Below are 14,304 nucleotides of genomic sequence, written 5' to 3' on the forward strand. Positions count from 1 at the left end.
TAATGATCTGTAAGCTCCATAGTCATTTGCAATAGTCACTATGGAAACAATAATGTTTTATATGTGAAATTGCATGCTTTTTTTGACTTAAGTGTAACCACACCCAGAATCTCCAAAGGATTATGTGACACTTGAGCAGCATTCAAAGAAATTGCATATTCATTATAGGTAACCTAACAAACCAACCAAAACCTTTTCCCCGCCTTAGCTCTGCCTTAGCTCCACCCCTCAAAGTTCTTTCTTTAAAGCCAGCAAGAAAGAGAAACAGTGGAGAGAACGAGAAGAAGAAACAGAAAGACAGGGAAAGTTGGCCCTGAAGGGAGCGAGACAGCCAACATGTAACCTTAACGAAACTCCAAGTAGAGAAGCCCGTTCTCCTCGTTTTGCACTTTAGCTAAGTTCTGCAGATCTTAAATGTTAGTTGTTTGTCTTGTGTCTTAATCGGTTTTGTTTCATTTACTCAGTAATCTTAAAGTGCTGTAACTGTAAGGATAGACTATTGAAGAGCTGCATCTAGCTGCGTTTGTTTTTCAAGTTTCGTCAATCTATTTTGAAAGTCTAATTGCCAACGATAGGCCGCTCAGAACCTAGTTTTAGAACAGAAACAGAGGCAAAACAGTGCTGACTGAGATCCACATCAAGAGCCTGCTCCGACCACCGCCTGCCTCCATCGCCAATAAGAAGATCTGCGCTCCTCATCGGAGAGGCTGCCAAGCGTCGCCGGAAGCCTGCCTAGCCAGTGGGGTCCAGTCCAAAGTGTTGACCAAGGGCTTGCACCTCTAGCGGCCTTGCCTTCGACCTGCAGACCCTTCCTAGCCTGTGTGAGCAGTGGCTTCTCTTCCTCAACATGGCACGTGCATCAACACGGCTCTGAGGCGTCCAGCAGCTTTGACCTTTGACCTGCGGACCCTGCTCCAGCCCATGCCAGCAGCGGCCTCTCTTCCCCTCAACGCGACACGCACATCGCCGCAGCTCTGAGGCATCCGGGTCGTAGATTCACTCGCACCGCCCTTTGTGGTCTCAGTCTCACTGTGATTTTGCTTTTCTTTATTGACACTTAGGCCAGCTTTACACTAGTGTTAGAGTTGTTCTGCTTGCTGCTCAAAAGCCACATAATTTGGAAAATCAGCTAATCTTAGTACTTTTGTTCAGTATATTCAATATCGCTGGTTTCTTTCCATACCTAGTAATCCAATATTTAGCACCTATATACCTTTGTAATCGATTGCTTTGTGTTTATATACCTCTATCAATAAATAACCCTTTATTACAGTCATCTCTGTCACGGTGTGCATATGAAAAACTTCAATTTGGTTCTGCTCCCTAGACCATGGTCAAGCCCTCACTTGAATTTAATTAAAATACCTGTGTCTTACGGTAAGTGGGAAATTAGGTGCTTTTGAGGCCTTGTCCCGCTACACTGGTAAAGGATCATGTAAAACTGTGGATTTTTGTTACAATGCTTCTTTAATGCTGAATGTGGTTATCTTGTCTGTCCTACTTTACAAAACAAAGCAGTACTGAAACAAATCCACAAAGTACACCTATTTTATAGACATGATGGCCTGCTATGAATGCAATGTTATAAACTTTGGAAGCAAATAATAGTGATAAGTGACAATATCCAAGGGTAGCCCATCTCATGCAGAAAGGGTCTGATAATAAACCTGGAGTATCAACCAACACAGATAAACACACACACACACACACACACACACACACACACACACACACATACACATATATATATATATATATATATATATATATATATATATATATAATATATATATATATATATATATATATATATATATTCATGACATCACACAATGTGAGTGTGCTATTTCAGGATAGATTTGTTACAGGATTAGATTTGATTCTCTCTTTTTTTTACCCTCTGATATGTGGTCCAGTATGTTCTGCTGATACTAACCCAATGCTGGTACCCATCAAAACTGATATGCAATCTCTTATTTCAACTTTAAAACAACAAAAGCAAGCAAATGGATATCCACCCATGACCCCATTCCATACTAGTTCCTAGTGCTTGAAGAAGAGGGGTGGTCAGGGTTTGAAGAAAATACTGCAGGAAAAAAATGTTTCACCTGTAAATAAAATAGGGCTTCAGCAAAAGGAGTGAGGTATAGTGTGATTTTTGGTCCCTGATCACTCTTTCATATCAGACAGAACCGAAGTCCGGCGAGGGGGGCAGATGGGGTGTTTTCTGTCATATTCAGTCAAATCCAGAGCACATCCCTTTGGCTCTGCTCTACCGAACTGCAAAACCTCTTTTCAAGAAGTGTGTGTGTGTGTGTCTGTAAGAGAGAGAGAGAGAGAGAGAGAGAGAGAGAGAGAGAGAGAGAGAGAGAGAGAGAGAGAGAGAGAGAGAGAGAAGCTTTAGACATGTGGAGAAAGTGAGCAACAGAGACTCAGCTGAGTGAGTGTCAAGAGAATGTGTGTGGACAGAGAAAGCAAAAGAGTGAGCTGAAAGAATCAAAGACTTTGTGTGTATGTCTGTGTACCTATCTTGCTACTGTTGTGTGGACCAAATGTCCTCATAGTGATAGGAGTACATGAGATCTTACACAAGTGGGGACCTTTTTGCTGGTCAACACAAACACATGCTGTTTTCACCACAAATTCAACTCTTTTTTGGAAGAACTAAAATAGCAGAAAGACTACCTTTTGGATACTGAAGTTAAGATTAGGATTATGTTTAGGTGTGGATGTTTACTTGGCTACTGTAATACAAAAATCAATAGAAGTCCTCACACGTAATGTAAGACAAGTGTGTGTGTGTGTTTGTGTCAGGCAGTACCACACTCAAAATGCAGTGAGTAACCATACATTGAACAGAAAGCACCAAATCTGATCACAAGAGAAAGAGTAAAAAAGGGGGTGGCTGAACCACAATGGAAATGACATTTTCTGTGTAGCCTGTGTGCAAAATATATGAGGTCCTGTCATGAGGTCCAAGGTATAAATTTTCATTCTCTCTCATGCCTCATTGAGGCTGTAGATTGCATGGATGACTAAGCACCTGCCTCTCCCTGCCTGCTGCAACACTCTTCACAAGTGCACCAAAGACAACCAGGACATTTCTCTCCCTTCTCCTATTTCTTATCCTTTTCTCTGCCATCTTACCATTTAATAAAATATATTAATTAAAAAAGTATTATTTACCACTCCATAATCCTGTGCAAAGGCATTCAAAAAAGAATGTATTACTCGTGGTTAGTGACCTCCCAAAAACCTCCTTGTTTTAAAAACACTGCTGGTCCAACACACTGAATGTCTGCAACTGAGCATATTTTAGCCCTAGTGCCTCCTACAGCAGTGCTCAGGTCATCAGAGATCGTCAGGTGTCTTTTGTAAGATGTTTTGAGCTAAGGCAACAAAGGAACAGTTTTATAGTCTTACTAAATAAAAGAGGGAATGGAGCAGGGCAACAAGCAAATTCATTATGGAATTTCAATTACTGTATCAATTCTATTTTTTACAATTCTATATCGCTGATAGTTTTAGTGCAGCTACACTGGTAACTTTTATTTGAAAAGGACGCACAAGGCATATTATTTAACTCAAATAGGATACAGTCAATGATTCTGGTGTAAAGATTCATTTGGTTAAACAATGCATCATTTAAATTCCTCTCAATGCAACTGCATCAATTATAAAAGGGAAAAATCAACTATTCATCATATGCATCTTTCAAAAATTTCTTTTGATACAAATTGAATAAATTGTGTTTTATTAACAAAAGCTTGTTTAAACAAATACGTGATGTTTAAACTAATACATGTTATATTCTCCTCAGACTTCACAGGCGTACAGTACACAAGGGACTTAAGCAGTGTTCACAAGCATGGACGTGAATAACAAAGTAAACACGGGGCGATTTTCAAACCACTTTTTAGGCACTGCTGATCATAAATAAACCAAACAAAAGCCATTTAACTTGGCTTTAATGTAATTTTATTATAGACAAAAAATTAGCCACTGTGACTAAAATATACCAAATATTGTGTAATGCCTCCACAAGCACGAATAACAGCTGTGATTTGGCATGGACTGGACAAGTTTCTGGATGTAGGCGACATCGATGTTCAGCCACTCTTGCTTCCCTGGCATCTTACTCGTTGTTCTAGGTAGTTCCACATATTTTAAATCTGGGGATTTAGCGGGCCAGTCCAGATGTTTGAATGCTCCTAAATGTTTTTATCATGCCAATCAGTCACATTTGCAGCCCTGTGAATGTGAGAATTGTCATCTTGGAATGCAGGGACAGGAATGTTATGTTTCTTAGTAAGATAAGATAAGATAAGATAAGATAAGATAAGATAAGATAATCCTTTATTAATCCCACAACGGGGAAATTTGCGGTGTTACAGCAGCACAGAAGACAGAGCAGCAGGAAATATACAAACAATATATAAAATAGAATAAACAATAAAAATATAAAGATATATGTATATGTACAAAAATTACAAGAAAAATATACAGAGTATTAAAGATGATGAGCAAAAGGCAAAACCTAGTTGTCCAGGTCAGTGTAGGCACTGTGGTTCAAATTTATTGTCACCTCAACCAAAGGACCCATTTCCACATAATTACAACACCCCGAGAACATCACAGAGCCTCCACCAGCTTGAACCACAACTTGCACGCAGTCCTCACAGAAGGCATCATTCACATACACGCAGAAACGAGATTCATCTGACCAGATAACAGTCCAATTTTTGTGTCTCTTTGCCCATTGTAACAGGGCAACTTTGTGAGCAAAAGTAAGCGAAGGCCTTTTGCGTGCCACTCTGCTCCATATGTTGATGGTATGCAGTTCCCTGCTGAGTGTTCTTTCAGAAATTGGTTGTTAAGGACCAGCACTGACTTCTGGAAGCAATACTTGCCTGGAACAAGCCGTGAAACATGCCAGCGGTCCCTGTCTGTCAGTTTCATCTTTCAGTCACAATTTTGCATGAATTTACTGTAGACTGGGATTTTTGCCTTGGCACTATGGCCTTTGGTATGCCCAAATTCATTCACTCTTTTTCGGCAATCATTTGCGACCCATTTATGCCAGTCTGCTTTTGCGGCATATTTTCACACATCAAACGAGACATTCACAGCACTTTACCATCTCTTCTCATTCTATGAATCCCATCGCACACCTCGCAGGTATTTATAGTCAGATCATCCTTGTGCAAAGCCATCTGCAGGAACCTGAAGTTACTACCGCCTTAAACACGTAAGGTGACAAATTTTTTGGGAGCTAGCTTTGACTAGACAACAAATGCAACCTTACGCATTTATTTACTTACTTACTCTATTACAATCATTTGTTACCAATCATTTGTTAAGTCACTCAGCTCTAAGTTAAACTATCCCAGTTTCAATCAGCCATTTTTGCCTACCTCCTTGTTACCGCTGCACAATATACCATCTGCTAGTACTGACATCACAAGAAGCTGCAGTATGCAAGTGAGTAATTAAACACACAGTGTTGTGTTTAATTATTATCATGATTATTTTTTACTGTGCTTCTGTGGTTTTGTGTGTGTGTTTCTGTGGATGTTTGAGTGAATCATAGTATTCATGTAATCCAACATAAGTCATTTATTTTGTTTAAAATAATGCAGGTCACCTGTTGTAAAAAGCGCTTTATAAACAAACTTTAAAACTTTGTCAGGATAGTATGTTTCTTTCGGTTTCCTTCGTTTTTCTGTATTCTCAGGTCTTTATGGTGGCTGGTCACCTGGGCTGACATTACTTCAACTGAGGTAATAAACTTTGTTTTAGCTGCTTTCCTGAAGGTTGCTGGGGGAGGGGGGATCAAGAGAGAAAGAGAGTATTGGAGAAAGAGAGTGTATGAATAGAGAGATATGGCTGGAGAAAGGCAGTGAATGATAGAGAGAGTACTACTGAGTGTGAGCGCTACTCAAGGTCTTGAGAAGGCCAAGAGTGGCGGCAGCAGAAGTGAGTTAGTGGACAGACCTTGTCCTCCATCACAGGTGGACAGAGCATAATGGCCTCTGCTAATGGAACTATGACTGAGCACGTTCAGTACAGCATACCCCTCCCCCCCTTTACTTCTGTAAACCTTCCTCCATCATGGTGAGAGCAAGAGAGAGCTTGGGAGAGCGAGAGAGAGCAATACAGAGAGACACAGAGAGAGAGAGAGACTGAGAGACACAAGGAGAGTGTGAGAGAGCAGTCATTCACACACTGTGACTTACAGTTTGCCAGTTAGCCACACCATGGCTGTAATTATGAGGGCACTGAAGTCCCGACCATGATTGTTTCAGAAGGGTTTTTTTGCCTTTTCCTCTATTTCTGAGACTAGAAACAGCGCCATTACAATAATACAGTCTACTCAGGGGCGCAGCCACAGTATCACAGGCCTACCCAACCAAATGGGGACAGAATATTTATTATGCCGCATACTGAAATTTGATTTGTTTTCTATGAGCACTTCACTGTATTATGGCCGATCAAAGTCTGCCAAGCTCCTTGTAATCCTCCAATCACTACTTAACAACCGTTGCTATCCGCAGTTGCTTCAGTACGTTATCAGTGCCGTGACTAGCGTTAGGACTCCAAGGTCCTCTGAAGTTTCCAAAGGGTTTTGTGAGATTCAATGTGGAAAAAGCGATGAAACTACACAGTGAGCAGTGAGTGGTTCTCAGCTGACCTCAGAACAGCTGTCGTTCGACCCTAGACTTAACTGCCCGCTCCGTTTATCTCTGTACAAGATGCTACACTGCCCTGAGTCAAAGAGTGACTTTGACTTCTTGAGATAATCAGGTATGCAGCACACATGCTATAAGCTAACAAATGACATCGCTATGGTAAAAATGCAAGAGTTTAAGAGCATAATTTGCGTATTATGCTTGTAAAATGTAAACTCCATTATTCTTTTTTTTTTGAGCACTTCTCAACGTTGCTAGCTAAACCAGCATGCTTTAGTCTAGTAGCTGCTTAGTTTAGGCTACAGGCTCCATAGTAGGCTAGATTAGTGACTAGTTCAAAAATTAAAGTTGTATTTTGTTACTTGCACATATATACTATATATACACTATGTATAATACAACTGGCATGAAAAAGCTCACTGTTAACCAGCATATTCATGGTATAGTATCATGTAGCTAACTTTATTAAGAAACCAGCAGGTATGTTCGGCTTTATTTTGTCTCATTAACTGTATGAGTAGATACATTTCCCATTAGCTGGGGTTTGGTACAGATAGCTTTTTATAACGTATGCTTAATGTGTGCCTTTTCAGTAATCAGTGAGGACAGATGTGCAAAAGAGAGAGAGAGAGAGAGAGAGAGACAGAGAGAGAGAGAGAGATAAGAAAAGAAAATCGAATCAGTTTGTGGAACAGTAACAGCAGTTCATGGAAGAACGCAGCAACAACAAATGAAAGGAAAAGGTGCATAACAGTTATGGATGGGTAAAAAGGAGCAATGATTTTGTTAAAAAAAAAAATAATAAAGGAGAAACTTACAGAAGGTGTAATACTCCTATTTGGCAGTTATTTTATCCACAATGAGATGTAGGTCACATTTCTGCAAAACGGACCTCAGCATTACTCTCTCCAGTCCTCACACAACCGCACACACACAAACGTAAGTTAAATCTGTCTCACATCAGCAGATTTCAGGTGACGTTCTTCACTGACCATCTCAGACAGCCCGATGCTTTTTTTTAAAATCGAGTACCATCAATATGCCAAGTAGGCTGGACAGCAGGGCTGTCACTATTAATAATGTTAATAACCTACCAATTATTTAGTCGATTAATCTGTTTTTTAAAGCAAAACAACAGGCAAATTTAACTAAACATTCATGCATGTATCAAGAGATGTAACGAGATACACAAATGACAATACTGTGAAATTTGTATCACAATACAATACATTTTCAACGCAGAATTAAAAACAAAATACTAACATAACTTAAACCTTTTTTTTGTATTTATGGGTAATTCCCAGATGCAATTTCCACTAGTGTCTCTAAATGACAACAGTGCTTGTTGAAGAGATAACTGGTACAAGTCATTTTCTTAGAAGATATAAAAAAAAGGAATATAAAAAAGTGCAATATCTATTTAAAAGGAAACAAAAAAGTAAACTGTAAGGTTACATATCAATACTGAACTGAGCATTACAAGCTCATTTACAGTCTGATCTTGTGTTTCTATATAAAATGTGACTCCTTCCCTCTGGCTGAAATAAGTGCGAGAGGGAATTTTCCAACATGGCTCAATTGCTCCCACAACAGAATAGAGGAGGATTCTACATAATCAGTAGCTATTAATATTTCTACAGAGTGAGTTATTTGTTTCGTTTTTCAGCAGCGCATTCAAAAGAGACATGAATGCTAACAGCTCCCCTTTGTGGAAAAACTTCAGCCTGACAATCAGAGTACCCTAATTATTACTGCAAAATCTTTTTTTCTATCAAGTAATCGTGACAGCCTCGCCAAACAGTGTGTAAAATTGTAATTTTAGGCAGTTTCAAAACTGAATGTGGCCTTAATTTTTGCTATGAAATGAGTGGCATTTCAGTTTGGAAAAGCACCTATTCTTTAAAGTCTCTATATCCAGGAAATGAGAGATTTCCTGGATATAGAAAGAAAAGAAGATACCAACCGAAAATTTTGCACACTGTCTTTTGAGCATATTTTCTTATAGTATTAAGAAAATCTGAGATGGTAAGCCTAGAGACCTGTGATTTCACATGGACTGACCCACTACTAACACATTTTCTAAACAGATGGACAGCCCTAGACTTGACTGAGTGCAGTCCAGTTGGCATTCTTCTTAAAGCTTTGTCCCCACAGACACTCTACTATTAGTCTACTGTTAAGAAAAAGTGTTTTCCTCTGAAAAAAACAAAAAAACAAAAATAGTTTGTTAAATATTTCATGAAACAACCTAAAGAACTTCATTAAAGTTTACCAGTGGTTAAATGGTTAAAGAGCCCAAATACTTCTTAAGACCTCTGTATAAACTCAACTGATGAAACCAGTTAGACAGAAGTTAAACAAGGCAAAGGCAACAACCCTGCGGAAAACACCTGGGCCACAACTTCATCAGCGACTTGGTCAGTGAAGCTGCCCTTAAAAGCAGTGCCTAGTACTAAAATAAAGACAAAAACTATGCACACTTTCCAAAAGGCATCTCCTTCCATTACACAGTGCCTCCCCAAATAGCTATGGAAATTGAAATTGTTATTTTCATCTGTCCAATTAGCTAAATGAGAAAGGCTGCAATCAGTAAATTCTGTACAGAATTATAGCTTCTCTTTCAAAGTAATCCCAATCGTAACCATTGCTACTGAGCAAATCAGCAGTAAATGAATCACAGAGACTGCTGCTGAGTGTGATGTGGGCACTGATAAATCTGAGGTATTCTTAACAAATACTCTGTGAGCATTCTGATGGTCTGGTACATCGGACTTCAGTTTGACGTACACTATATGTCCAAAAATACTCAGACACTTAGTAGAACCCAGCTACTAAAAGGTGCACCCACGGCTGACACAGGCTTTCAACTGCACACAGAAAGGTTGTATAATCTAGAAAGAAGAGCACTGTTAATACAACAGGATGCTGTGGAGCAGCTGCAAATGAGCATAAAGTCACCATGTCCAATGTGAAGCCTAGGCTAGCGGGGTATTTGTCTGTTTCAGCCACGTGACATTTTCTTGCAGCAATTATATTACTGATCTATACTAATCTTCTCAAAGGGAAAGCAAGGTAGAATTCAAAGACATTGTTCAAATTATGAAAGCAAATTTCAATTATGAAAATCAACAAAAAAAAACTCTTACTCCAAGTTGATTGATAAATACTGTTGCAGGTAACAGAATCTGTATTGGGAGAGATTAGTGCAACCCCAGTTAATAACTGTAGTTTTAAAATTGCTATTTTGTGGGATTATTATAAATATGACTTTTGCCATTATTATGCCTGTCCTCTCCACAGGCTTCTTCAGATACAGAGCTACCAGGTGTACCTATGGTGTCAAACACGTGCATTTCTTCACAAACTGGAAGTGATCTGCTAGCTGCTCGCTGTCTTGAATTTTACAGGTCAGTGGGTTCTGGAACAGGACTGGATGAGGTAAGCATTCATCACGGCAGCCATTCTGCAGAATGGAGCCATGAAAGCAAAACGAGTGAAGACACAAAACTCACAACGGAGGGACGACCCCCCCACCATGACGACAGATGAATCGCCCAACTGGACAACACCTGCTCCCGTAGAGACTGGACGTAGGGCAATAGAGAGTGAGTGGGCAGAAACAGTAGGGAAGAGTAGAAAGGTGTGTGTGAGCTTAAATTGCATGGCAGCGCAGCAGGTCATTCTGTGTTCCTGTGTTTCGTTTTGGCATTAATAAGGTTGCTCCAAATCAAACCCATGCTGAACGAAGATCTGTATGATACTATAAAGAAAATGTTCTATTAACAAGGCAAACAATTTTAATGGAGTTCTAAATGTATTTTTGAGGCTTTAAATTACAACACTGAAAATGTGAATACACCTACAGAATATTCATGAATATTAGTGTGAGCAAGAGAACAGAAAAATTGAACAAGTTATCTTCACACTGATAACAGTACATAATATCAAAACCAGTTAGACTGAATTGACCTATCCTTTGTGCCATCTTCAATAAAAATGTTTAGACAGCAAGGCCTAGGAAACTGCACAATACTGCCAGTGCTGTGCAATACTGGGTGGAATGTGCAATATAGGGGCTGTTGTAAGTCAGGTCGATAAGCTATGTAATTTGTTGTTTTCTGTTTTAATTGTTGCCATTGGTATATACAACCAATAAAGTGTACGTTTATTTATTTTTCCATCCATTCATATTTTTCATTGTAACTACTGCGAGGATGGTCAAGCTTTGGGGACACTGACAAAAATAATGAAAAACTGTAGTCCAGTTATTATCAAAATTCATAAATTAAAGTGTGCCATTTATTTTATATGTTTAGAATTTATATAACACTGTGTGATTGGGTGCAGTTTACTTGTTGTGCAATCAAGGTTTTTAAGGATATTTATGGATTGATAGGCTAAGCAGAAAATTAACTGGCTTCAGCTGTTTTAGCGTTGCTAGCTGAATATGTTAAATAGAGGCTCAAACAATCACATATGTAAAGGACACACTGCAAGTTAGCACAAGTAGGTCAGAATACAGATGCATTGACACTCCTCTTTTTGAACTGAGACTCAGACTCATTTAACAGACAGTACTTCAAGGCTACAGAAAACACACATACACATACACACATATTACTTAAGATGGATGTATGTGTGTGTTTGTGTGTGCATGCAGCTCAGTTACCCACACTCACGCTTCACTGCTTCACGATGCTAAGCAGAGAATGGCATGAATTATGTACCACACATACACACACCTAACATGGATTCTTAGGCCGCCACCGACTCCATAAGCTTCCTGTTCACCCAAACGTTCACTAGCCCACTCATCCATCCATCTATCTGTTCACCGACATGAGTCCCTGGACGAATTTACTTAAGGCCAACCAAGCAAGTAATTAGTTAGATGAGGGAGCCCAGCAACAGAGCTCGGCAGAGGAGGAGAAGAAGGTGGAGAAGAGAAGAGGTTATTTGGTGATTAGACTGGAGAGAGTTACTGCGCCACACCCAACTGGCCAGAACCTGCAGTCTTGGAGTAAGTGAGTGAGTGACGGGGAGTGAGCGAGGGAGGCCTCGAATGAGTGAGTGATTGACTGACTGACTGTCTGACTGAGTGAAATAGAAGATGAATGAGGGAGAGAGTGAGTGAGTAAATAAGATAGTGAGCAAGTGAGCTCTTGGACAGGATCAGAAACCCAACAAACTAAAACACATAATGCACTCTCATCCCACTCAACATAATTCTGTTTTCACATTTCTCAATGAATGAAACCCCTCTCTGTCTTTTTTCCGTTACTCTTTTCATCCCTATTTCCTTCCCACTCTTACTCGCTGCGTATATTTGCATCTTAATCCCGTTTGATCAAATATATATATATATTAATTGAAATCTTAGGTTCCAAAACAAGATGAGCACCGATGATCTAAGCAGTTTTATGCTATGTAAATGGAGAAAGAAACACAAGAGTGTACATCATCAGGCTAGCTCTCTTTAGAAAGCGAGGGAAGAAGGTGGGGGGAGGGGGAAACCCCTTCTGCAGCATACTGCCTATACGAGGAAAGCCCTCTTGCATGGTGTATCCCCGTCACGTCCCCAAGACTCATCTAGCATAGCGCGCAACCACATTAAATCAATGCGCCATCTAAAAGTGTAATTGTCTATCTGCGCGAGCCTACTACTTTCACCCTTTTCTTAAGACACTCACTAATCATATTCTATTATTTGTAGGGTAAGCAAGGAGGTCGTTCTTTTCGTGCAAAGAAGTGCAGTTTATAAGGCAAAATCTTTCCGTTGACATACAGGCAGAAACCAGCTCGGGCTTTTCCACAAAGCACAGTGTAATCACAGGATGTCGGGTTTCTATAGGCTTGCGAGGTCGAGATCAGATTAGTTACACACATGAGGAGACTACGCGAGTGCACGCATCAACTGCTTTCGCATGAGCAATCACACTGCACAGAATCCAAAAGGGACATTGCACGCGCTGTCTCTTGCAATTAAAGCCGCCGACAGATGGAAGTGGAAACAAATTCTACACAGGTCATTCATAATTCATAATATATAAAATGGTATTAGCCAGTACAGCAATCTCCAAAAATATGCTGAATAAAAGCTATGGGAATTGTCATACAGCAAAAACACCTGGACCCAAACGCGCTCGACAACCACTAGGGAAAAGTGCGAGAAAAGAAAAGGATATATGGTCATTTTCCATCTTAAATGTCAACGGATGGACAAGTGCATGTTAGACAAGATAGATAAGGAGAGTCTTATTTTGGGCAGATGAGAGGACAGTGTTTCTACACCATTCAAACTTAAAGGGGAATTCCACCAATGTTTCAGAATTTTACCATAATTAAATGTTTAAATTGTAAACAAAGTCGTTAGTTGTGGTTTGATGCCAAATGCTCCGTTCTAGATTATCTTTCCGAGTCAAAATTTTTCACAGTGGCGGTGATAGGATCCTTTTAAGATAAGCTTTAAGCCTCAAGCTTTTTTTTCCCATTCATTCATGGTGGAGTGGTGCATGCAGGGCGTTGTAAGGCAAAATAGTCCCTACAGAAAACTTAGTTTTCCAGTTGCACCAGCGTTTTTACATTGCCAACTTCACATCTAAAAACACAGAACTCACATGTAGGTTCTCTGGCGGCTATGGATAATAAAAATGGCTATATTTGTTTCACAGACATCGTGACCCCTGGTTCCTGCCCCCCCACCTGCTGTATGTTTCTCTACAATAAGCCATTTCACATCAAACCACTCTGTATGACTGTATGACTCTCTTTACACCTCACACACTGAATTATTCAGAAATTCTGAAAAATCGGTGGAATTCCCCCTTAACTATCCGCACAGAGACAATGTGCCACAACAGTAGCAGCAGAGCACGCTTCTCTGCCTGAAAGGCTTAACACGGAGCAAACGACGCCTTTACTGCCTAAGAAATACGCATTAAAATCCACCGAAACAGCCGTTTACTCTGGTGTGTTTACTCTGCATATATTAGTGTCTATATTTCTTTATCATTTCGTTCTGAACGAACAGCCGCGTAATAGCCGGACAAGTTCTGAGGCTACACTCGCTTGGCTTCGTCACATCGAGAACACTTCCCCCAACACCTCAATACTGTAGCTGATGTAAACAAGCAGATTTACCTTATATTCTAGTGTCTCGTGTTGCTCGAGGCAGGCGTGGACACGAGGATCATACTGGTGCTGCTTTTGCTGCTACGTAGACTGAACACCGGTCCCGTTATTGTGGTCGCTTTCTTTCAGCGGTTCGCCTCACAGCCTCACAGTCACACAGTTGTAATTCACTCTCCCCGCCTGTACAAACAGTCGCTCGCACTAACGAGCGACCAGGCGCTGGGAGGGGAGGGTAGCCCAGGCACGCGCACAGAGCAAAGTGATGAGCACGCGCATTCTAATTTATACCTAGGCGTATGCCTGAAATTTGACAATCCGAGATAATCCAGATAACTTTTGCGTCCTGAGCTAATTCAGAAAATTTGCCGTACATCAGCACGACACATTTAGTTGAAAGCATTCTGCGTCATTTTCAAAGTAAACTGACAGCCTCGATTTCAAAACCAACTGCAGGGGCTAAACCAACTATTATAGGCTATATGCT

The 14,304-nt window shown here is 40.2% G+C and overlaps 1 protein-coding gene across 1 annotated transcript in view; it reads right to left on the reverse strand.

Annotated features, from left to right (window-relative positions):
- Window positions 1–13,956, reverse strand: part of slc8a2b (solute carrier family 8 member 2b) — a 124,571-nt gene extending 110,615 nt beyond the window's left edge. The window contains exon 1 of the mRNA XM_036558405.1: window positions 13,830–13,956. The gene's annotated coding sequence lies outside the window, so the exon portion shown is untranslated. The remainder of the gene's footprint in view (window positions 1–13,829) is intronic.
- Window positions 13,957–14,304: the final 348 nt, after the last annotated feature.

The sequence above is a fragment of the Colossoma macropomum genome, unplaced genomic scaffold (genome assembly GCF_904425465.1).
Source record: "Colossoma macropomum unplaced genomic scaffold, Colossoma_macropomum, whole genome shotgun sequence".
Lineage (NCBI taxonomy): Eukaryota > Metazoa > Chordata > Actinopteri > Characiformes > Serrasalmidae > Colossoma > Colossoma macropomum.